Source organism: Macrotis lagotis, chromosome 8 (assembly GCF_037893015.1).
Source record: "Macrotis lagotis isolate mMagLag1 chromosome 8, bilby.v1.9.chrom.fasta, whole genome shotgun sequence".
In the NCBI taxonomy this organism is placed as follows: Eukaryota; Metazoa; Chordata; class Mammalia; order Peramelemorphia; family Peramelidae; genus Macrotis; species Macrotis lagotis.
In genome coordinates, this window is record NC_133665.1 from 136,764,012 (window position 1) to 136,774,642 (window position 10,631).

Consider the following 10,631-nt stretch of genomic DNA (forward strand, 5'->3'; position numbering starts at 1 on the left):
TTCATATTGTTCTTTAGAAAGATTGGATCAGTTCACAACTCCACCAATAATACATTAGTGTTCCAATTTTCCCACATCCCCTCTAACTGATCATTTTCCGTTTTAGTCATGTTGGTCAATCTGATAGGTGAGGTGGTACCTTAAAGTTGTTTTAATCTGCATTCCTCTAATCAATAATGATTTAGAACATTTTTCATATGATTATAGATAGCTTCTGTTTCCTCATCTGAGAACTGTCTGCTTGTATCCTTTGACTATTTTTTCAAATGGGAAATGACTTGTATTCTTATAAATTTGACTCAGTTCTCTTTATATTTTAGAAATCAATCCTTTTGCAGAAACACTAGCTGTAAAAACTTTCTTTTTCATCTTGTTTTAATTTATGCAAATCCTTTTTAATTTAATGTAATCAAAATTATCCATTTTGCATTTTATAATGTTTTCTATCTCTTCTTTAGTTTATGATCAAGACGACTCCTCTTTCAATAGATCTGACAGATAAACTATTCCTTATTCTCCTAAATGGCTTACGGTATTCCTTCTTATGTCTAAATCCTGTGTCCATTTTGACTTTATCTTGGTATAGGGTGTGAGATGTTGATTTATGCTTAGTTTCTGCCATACTTTTTCCAGTTTTCCCAGCAGTTTTTGTTAAAGAGTGAGTCCTTATCCAGGAAGCTGGAATCTATGGGTTTATCAAACAGTAGATTACTATTACTATGTTTCTTTTGAACCTAATCTATTCCTCTGATCCACCACTCTGTTTTTTTAGCTAGTACCATATCATTTTGATGACTGATGCTTTATAATATAATTTTAGATCTGGTACAGTTAGGCCATTTTCCTGGGAATTTTTTCCCATTAATTTCCTAGATCTTTTTTAAAAATTATTTTTCAAGGCAATGGAGTTAAGTGACTTAGCTAAGGTCACACAGCTAAGTTAATATTAAGTGTGTGTGTCTAAGGCCACATTTGAATTCAGGTCCTCTTGATTCCAGGACCGATGCTCTATCCATGTGTCACTTAGCTGCCCCTGTTTCCTTGATATTTTTACCTTTTGTTGATCCAGATGAATTTTGTTACTATTTTTTATAGCTCAATAAAGTAATTTTTTGGTAGCTTAATTGGCATGGCACTGAATAAGCAATCTAATTTAGGTAGAATTGATTTTTTAATATATTGGCTTGGCCTACCCATGAGCATTTGATTTTTGTCTAGTTATTCAGATCTGACTGCATATGTGAGAAAAGTGTTTTATAATTGTTTTCATATAGTTTCTAAGTTGATCTTGGCAAGTAAACTCCCAAGTATTTTAAGTTGTCTACAGTTACTTTAAATGGAATTTCTCTTTCTGCCTCTTTCTTCTTTCCTTCTTTTGACTAAGGATTCTATTAAGTCCTTAGAAGGCAACTAGCCATCATGTTCGTAGATTAACATTTTTCCAAATAGTTTATGATTTTTTTCCTTTTCTTATAGGCAAAACTTAGTCAGAACTCTCTGGTTAACATGAACAATGGCCTGTTAAAGTCTGTTCACACTTTAAGTTCAATTTCAAATGCCACTAACTTCTCTTTTTGTACTGATTCTCTTGTAAGTATTGCTGAGGACTGAAAATGAGTATTACATGATGATGGAAGTTTTCACATGGTTAGAGGCCAGAATAGCACCTCTAGTTCCAACATTCTACTGGAGTCAGAATCCAGGATACAGGCCATGAAACTGAAGAGATAGAGGTGAAAAACTGTATCCAGAGAATAATAGTGATCAGAGCCAGTAGTATGAGCTGAGTCCAAATGGAGAGTGAGAAGGTAGAATCTGACACCAAGTAAGCAACAGGGAAATGCATTTAATCAGTTCTCTGCATTTATTTCTGTGCAAACATCCTTTACTTTTAGTCTGATTCACCACAGCTGGACAGCTCCTTCTAAGGCTACCTAAGTACTATGGTCCCCACAAAATGTTAGAGGACATCCTGATATGCCCTAATAGATGCAATTCTTCTTCCCTTTGGAGGATCACTCCATCCTTGTCTTGGGAAATAGGTCACAGACCATCCAATGTTTTAGTGGTAGCTAAAACCTTTGAATTGGAAGAGTTTTTGAGGATTGGAATTAGACTTTACCTTTTTATCTCTAGTATGATTATAGGTGGATCTTGTTAGAGTGTCAAAACCACTGCAGCCTACATTGAGGTAAGGATTTATGGTTTTAGAAACCCTTGTCATTTTTAAGAGAAAAAATTAAAAGCTCTACCACATGAATTATTCTATTTGATCCTTCTATCAGTCTTGTGATGATAGGTAGAATAAATATCATGCCCATTTTCCAGATGAAACTGGGACCCAGAAAGAGTATAAGGTCCTATAAGTTTTTTGAGTTAGAAGGAACTTTATTATTTTTACAAGACAATCAGGGTTAAGTAACTAGCCCAGGGTCTCACAGCTAGTAAGTCAGAGGTTAGATTCGAATTCAGGTCCTCCTGAATTCAGGGTAGATGCTCTATCGCTGTACCACCTAGCTGCCCCTAGAAGGGACTTTAAAATCTTCAAATCTGACCTTTTTCATTGTTTTTTTTAAACAAAGGATGAAACTGATATTCAGATAAGTTATGTGACCCAACCAAGGTTACACAGATAGGTCATAAGTAATAAAAGATGCCCAAAGGAATGCAGTGGCAGAGTTTGGACTTGAACCTGGACCTTCTAACCTTCTCAGGCCAGTGTTCTTTCTCTTAATATCTTCCCTCTGCTGGAATGAGACCATTGGCTTAGTAAAAGGAAATAAAGGCTCCCAGACGTTCTTCAAGGAGGAAGTAATTTGGTTTTATTGTTTATTTGACTCAAGTGTGTCAGCGACACTCGCCAGCTATTATAAACCAGGAGCTCCCCCAGAGCTGGCAGCCTCCCCTGCTTCTCCTGGTTAATTGTCTCTGCCTGGGACTGGCAAGTTGCAAGACTGGGAGAGGGCTCTTTGCACATTGTCCAAGCTGAGAATCCAAGTGGGAAAAGGAAAACTTGAGTGTGGACATCCAGAATCATCTTCAGAGGCTTCACTTAATCCATGGCCCCTTGCCCTGCCTTCTGGACTGCCTGTTGGCAGCAATGGCTTCAGTATTGTTGGCAGCTATGGTACCATGGAAGACCTTGTTCCTTCATGTCTCCCATCACTGCACAGAGATTTTATAAAGAAACTGAGGACCAGGGTGGGGCTCACCCATTTAGTAAGTGGTGGTGCTGTGACTTCACTGTTTCTTATGCATTTATTATTTGCCAGCCACCGTCCAAAGCACAGAGATACAGAGAAAGTCAAAAACCCATCCCTACTTTAAAGGAACTGGAAATCTAATAAGAGGCAGGAAGACAATATGCAAAACAATAGGCATAAATAAGACATATACTGGACAAACTGGAGATAATCTCAGAGGCACAGCATTGAGATTAAGGAGGAGGAGGTGGCTTTCTTGTATAAGAAGGAATGTTGTGGAGATCTGAAGGAAGCACAGAGATGCCAGGAGGTGGAGGTGTGAAGCCCTAGACCTGGGGAATCCCTTAGTTTCCAGGTCTTTGCCACTACAAAAAGAGTTGATATATATATATATATGTATATATATATATACATATATATATATATATTATAAATACAAGAGTACATGTTTATTATGTCTGCATATTCCACTCCTGTCTTTCTTCTCACCCCCTTTTCTCCAATGAGTGGTGTCTGGAGCTAGGTCCATTAAAGATTCTAGAGGAACTAACCAGAGCTACATCTTTTAGGGGATGCTTTGGGTCTGTGGAACATGATGGAAAAAATGAAGAGACAGTGTAAGGTGGTAGGAAGGGCCCCATGGGACACTAGGTCAACCAGGGATTGTTGCCATGGTCTAGTTGTGATCTTGGGCAGTTCATTGGGTCTCAGTTGATGTACATGTGCATATGTAGGTATGTTTAGGTTGTGTTTATGATGCACACATACACACAATGATATAGGAACACATGATAATAAGGATATGTAATGATGTCTATGTATATATATACATGTAACATGTGCTGTGACAAATGTGTATACATAAGTGTGATAGGTGTGTGTATGTATATAATGTGGTCATATGTGCTGGTGTGTGGTTATGATAATCTCTGAGTATGTATGCATGTGTATGTGTGATATATGGTATCTGTATGTATCTTTGCACATGTTTACATACATATAAAATATCATTTGACATTTTATAAATATGTATCTAGATATCTTTATAAACTTTACAATGCTATTATATACATTAGTCATTATTATCTCCATGAAAAGTATATTCCTTCCCTATGAACTCTAGTTCAAATTCACCTCTATTTTTCTTCATCTTTAACATATTAACCTCTCTTTTGGATATTTAGTCATATACACTGGCGTCTCATCAAGCTAGGGGTCAGATTCAACAACCTCACCTATCTGGAATAGAGTCAAGACTCAGGAAGGAAGCCAAACAGAGACTTCTGGGCAGCTCAAAGAGATTCAACAAACTCCATACACTGAAAAATTGCTTCTAGGAGAGGTCTCATAGCTCTCACATAGAGGTTATTTACTCTTTACAAATTCAATCACAAGCCAAGACATCCCCCATGATGTCACTGGAACAGCAACAACAAATTATTGGAATGACCTTGGTGTGCTGGTTCCTTGCCCTGTAAGAGATAAGAAGCAAATGAGAGAGGGAATACAAGGCTGCTGAAAATGTTCAAGCCAATGTAGTTGAAGGTCTGAGATCCAAGGAGAAGAAAAATGCTTATTGTCATTCTCTCAAATTGAATTTGATTCTGTTTTCTGGGGGAAATAGGAACGAGACTCTTGACAAGTGGGATATTTTAGAATCTTAGGCTTGTCTTGCCTCATCATAATCCCTTGATTCAGGTCAGTGCCTAAGCTTTGTAGTAATAAGGGCGGAGATAAGTCCATTCCCAGTTCCCCAGGTTATATCTTACTGTGGGGGAACTGAACTCTCTGCACATTCCACTCCTGTCTTTCTTCTCACCCCCTTTTCCCTCCAATGAGTGGTGTCTGGAGCTAGGTCTATTAAGGATTCTAGAGGAACCAACCAGAGCTACATCTTTTAGGGGATGCTTTGGGTCTGTTGAACATGGTGGAAAAAATGAAGAGACAGTGTAAGATGAAGGGAAGGGCCTCATGGGACACTAGGCCACTCAGGGATCGTTGCTATGGCCTGGTTGTGATCTTGGGCAGTTCCTTGGGTCTCGGTTGTTTTATCTCTTGAGTAGGCATAAAAGTAATCTGTAGTACCCACCTCAGGAGGGAGGTCATGAAGATCTAAATATCACAAATGCAAAATACTTTGTGACGACTGTCAGTTTCTATATAGTACATTCCAATATTCAGTGGAGTATGAATTTGTAGTTAAAAGGTCCAAATCCTAGCTATGTCACTTAGAAATTGCAGCTCCTCTTTGGGTCTCGGTTTCTTCCTGTTTAAAATGAAAGGGTTGGACTAAACGATCTTGGAGGCCCATTTAGGTTCTGGCATCCTGCCACCTATTTGAGTTATTATTATTAGCAACACATCTGATCTCAGACACTCCCTAGCTGTGTAATGCTAGGAAAGTCATTTTACCTGAGCCTCAGTTTCCTCATCTGTAAAATAGGGATAAAAATAATACCTATCTCATGGGGAATGTTAAGAGGATCAATGAGAAAATATGTGAAATTCTTTATAAACTTAAAAGAGTTATATAAATGTTAGTTTATTATCATCATCCTCTAGGGTAGGCAAGTTAATAGCAGCAACACATTGCACTTCAGACACTTTTCAGCTATGTGGACAGTAGACCAGCCACTTAACTTGATTGAAACTCAGTTTCCTCATCTATAAAATGATTGGATTGGACTTGGTGGTTTCTAATGTAGCCTATAATCCTATGAGTCAATGACCTATGTTCCCATGATCATCTTGGCTTCCTGCACTCCTCTTTGAGTTTCCACTGAGAATACAAGCCTTCTTACAAGCCAATACTCAGCTCTCCAGGACCTCAAGTGGCAACTCAGGAACATCTCCCCCTTTCCTGTTCTGAAGAAACTTGTTGTCCTTTCCTGACTCTGCTCTGACAGCCCGACTGCCCGGCACTTGGAAACACCAGCCCTCTGAGGACATTGAGAATTGCCTGCCTCCCAATGACTGGATAATTATCTGCAAAAGTTGGATGGGTTGGCCAGAGCCTGTGCTCCTCACAGGAGGACGACAAGCTAACAGAGCTGGCAGTGCATGCCGTACCCTGAGTAGAAATGAATTGGAAACACGTCCAAACTGGAACATGAAGTTTTGGAAGCCTCAGAGGAGGGGCTGATTAGTTGGAAAAGGGTCCCTGCCATCTCCCAGTGAATCAAGTTTTGGAAGAGGTGGGGGGGGTGGGGGTATAAACAGAAAAGTCTTTGACTGGGAGCCAAGTTCAAAGTTGCAGAGAATAGAACCATTTTATAAACTTATACAGTATGAGAATGGGAAGGGGCCTTAGAACATAGATTATCAGACCTGGAAGGACTATTAGAATATAAGATGTCAGAACTGGAAGTGTCTTAGCACATAGAATATTAGAGCTGGAGAGACTTTGGAACTTAAATGTCAGAGTTGGAAGGATCGGTAGACCATAAGATGTCAGAGGTAGAAGCACCTTAGGACATAGAATATCAACCCTGAAAGGGTCATCCAAACACAGACTGTCAAAGCTGAAATGAACCTTAGACTATTGAATGACAGAATCAGAAGGGTCTCAAGAACAAACAATTTAGAGAAAGCAGGATGCTAGATCATAGCATGTTAAGATTGGAAGGGACTCAAAAGAAAACTGTCTGAAGTAGATGGGGCTTTAGAATCCAAGATACTAGAAGTGGGAGGACCTTAAATACCATGATCCAGCTTCACTAGTGACTGCCTTAAGGTCTGTTTGCTCTTTTCATACAAACTGTTCCGGCCTCAGAACTGTGTTAGTCATGTAGTACTCAAATCAGATTAAAATGTAATTGGGAAATGTTTCATAAAGTAAATGAAAATACAATATCACCTAGATAATGCTAAATTGTGGTTTTCTGAATCAATACATCTCAGCAGAGATCCATTTCTAGTTGAGTTTGACACGATTTAGATAAAATATCAATTAGGGGTCTCTTCTCACTTCTTCAAATATTGATATTGTTGTATAACTCAACCCTTCAACACAGTGCTTCATACAGTCTCCAAGCACCACTGTGGTTTACTAGCCTCCAACAGTCCCAAGAGGTTCATTGCTCATTTCTGCCAAAGAATTTGTTTTTTTGCCTGGCTAATTGGCTTACCAAATGATAACCCGGACATTATATGGTGACAAGGCACTCTGATTAAAGATCAAATAACTCAGAATACATAATCTATGGTTATTAGTCTATAAACAAACTTTAAGAGGGATGGAAGGTGCTAGAGCTTCCACAAGATATCTCTGGCCTTTTTTCAACTGTTTTACCTCCCACTAAAGCAAAAAAATTCCATCTTCTAATCCAAGTCTTTTGCTTCAAAGTGACTTTCTCACTGTCTCCTGAATGATATCATATTCACATCCCTCTGTTTTCCTCTACTGAAATTCTACAAAAACTTTAATGTTCAAATTCAAATATCATCCCTTCCTTGAGGTCTTGTTTTCTAGCCCAGCCCGTTACTCTGGCTTCTTTATTTAACTCATGGGATCATAGAAACCAAAATCTAGAGCTGGAAGAGATATCAAAGACCATATAGTCAACCCCCACCCCATATTTCATAGGAGGGAACCATGACTTGCTCAAGGTCACACAGACATTAACTACTAGAAGCAGAATTTTAGAATCAGGATCTCTTTACCTTTCTCCTTGCCATATGAGTATACTACATTATTCTTCTTTCTCTTCCCTCTCCTCCTCTCCCCCCTTCCGCTCTTTTCCCTTTTCCTTTCCCCTTTCCCTCTTCTCCTTTCCCCTTCCCCTTTCCCCTTTCCCTTTTTTCCTTTCTCCCTTTTTTCTCTTTTCCTCTTTTTTCTCCCCTTCCCCTTTCCTCCTTCCCCTTCCCTTCTTCTCCCACTTCTTACCCTTTCTCTCCCCTTCTTCCCCTTCCTCCCTTCCCCATACCCTTCCCCTATAGCCCCTTCCCCCATATCCTCTTCCCCCATATTCCCTCCCCCATATCTCTCCCCATCTCCTCCCTCCCTTCCCCCTCCCCTTCTCCTTTCCCTCACTTCCCCCCTTTCCCTTTCCCTTTCCCTTTCCCTTTCCCTTTCCCTTCTTTAATCTTATACTCATGAGCTCCTGTAAGACAAGAATTATGAAAATCAGTCAAGGATGGGGAAAGACCAAGGGAAATAAAGGAATGACATGGGTTATAAGTCATTCCATGATGGATAAATGATCAAAGCATATGAATAGACAGTTTTCAAATGAAGAAATTAAAGCTATATATAATCATATGAAAAAATGCTCCAAATTATTACTGATTAGAGAAGTGCAGATTAAAACAACAATGAGGTGTCACCTCACACCTATCAGATTGGCCAAGATGAGAAAAAAGGGAAAATGATCAATGTTGGAGAGGTTGTGAGAGGATTGGGACACTGATGCATTCCTGGTGGAGTTGTGAATGGATTCAACTATTCTGGAGAATAATATGGAACTATGCCCAAAAAGCAATAAACAAGTTAATTCCCTTTGATCCAGTAATTCAAATTCTAGGCCTATATCCACAAGATAATCATTAAAAAATGAGGACAGTCTTACATGTTTGAAAATATTTATAGCAGCTCTTTTTGTAATGGCAAAAAATTGGAAATTGAAGGGATGCCCATCAATGGGGGAATGGCTAAAGAAGTTATGGTACATGAATACTATGGAATATTACTGTTCTATAAGAAACAATAAATGGTCAGACTCTAGAGAAGCATGGAATGACTTATGGGATCTGATGCTGAGCGAAAAGAGTAGAACCAAGAGAACATTGTACACATTAACAGCAACATTGTGAGATGACCAACTTTGAAGCAGCTCTTCTTAGCAGTTCAGAGAGTTAAGACAACCATTTTAGAATAGCTATGGGACTATGTTATCTCAATCTAGAGGGAGACAAACAAAACCAAATGAAAAACAACCCTTCCAAATCTGAGGAACACTATAAAAATTATCTCTTCTGTATCTCTTTCCTTTAGTCCTAATTCTTCATACCCAAAATAACTAAACTGTAAAGATATTTATCAAAAATGTGTATGTACAATGTTAACCTGACTGTTCACTACTGAGGGGAGGGGGGTGGTTAGGGAGGGTGGAAGAAAGTTTTGTAACTTACAAATATACATGTGCATATGGCTAAAAAATAAAAATAAAAAATAAATAAAGTCTGAAAAAATATAAAGGAATGACATGGAAATGATCTCTGACTCTCAAGACCTGGGTTTTCCTACTTACTTGGTGAGTCATTGTTAAATAATGGGCATAAAGAGCCTCAGGTTTTTGAAGCAGAAAGTATATTCTTCTGGATACAGGCAGTTGGAGAAAAAACACTATGAGTCCTTGAAGGACAGTGCCAGGCAAGAATTGACCACATCAGTTATAGAACAAATGTCTCAGGATCCCCCACACATGGTAAATATTTCTGTTTTTAAGTAAATTATGGAAAGAGTTATCCTTAAGGTATTAATTTACCTTTGATATCATACAATTTCTAGAGGACATCAAAGGTTCCATCTACTCAAACCCTTAGCCTAAGAATGAATCCCCTCTATGATATGGACAAACACAATTGAATTGTTAATTTATTAAATTATAAAATTGGGGCAGGCATGCCCAGTTCTTTGGGTAATTGTTGGAAAAGACCACAATGGGCAGTGGGAAACAGGGCATCATCACACTTTAATAAGATACAGAGATGCCTTTCACAGTGGTGAAAAAGAACAGGAGCAGATGGCAGTGTGGGAATATGGAATGGGATAATGAAGGAAAATAGGCAGGATGGGGAGAGGCAGAGGCAGAGAATATTACTCAATAATCATGACAGACTTGGGAGCAATTGTTAGCATGGACCCAATGCAGATCCAAGAGAACTCAGGGGCAGGAGTTTGCAGCCTCATTTTTATAGGTTGTTTTGGAGGGAGGGGATGAAACAGACCAACTCTGTCAGTTTGTGAAGATATTAAGATCAACTCCAAGTTATCAGCACCTTTTGGATGTTCTGCTGGTATAGAACTAGTACGTCTGAATTTTGTCTGGAATTTGTATATCAAAGGCCAGAAACTTGGTGTATATTAGCAGAATGTGAATTTTGGTAAACATATGAAAAAGTTTGTGAATTATGCTCTTCTGATATTTGGAATAATTTGTGAGTGACTTCCAGGTTCCCCTTTGCAATCTCATTCCATGCTGTGGTTCAGTATTGGCTCCCTATAAAATTTATTATACTGACTAGAAGAGGGGTGTGTGATCAGGGGGCCAGAACAAGATACAATTTTAACACAATAGTTCACCCAGGAGAAAGAGACCAAAAATGGTGAGAGGATTTGGAACGAAATGATCAGGTGAGGAAATTATACTGAGGATCAATCGAAGGAAATGGAGATGTCTAATCTATAAAAGACAATACTAAAGGAGA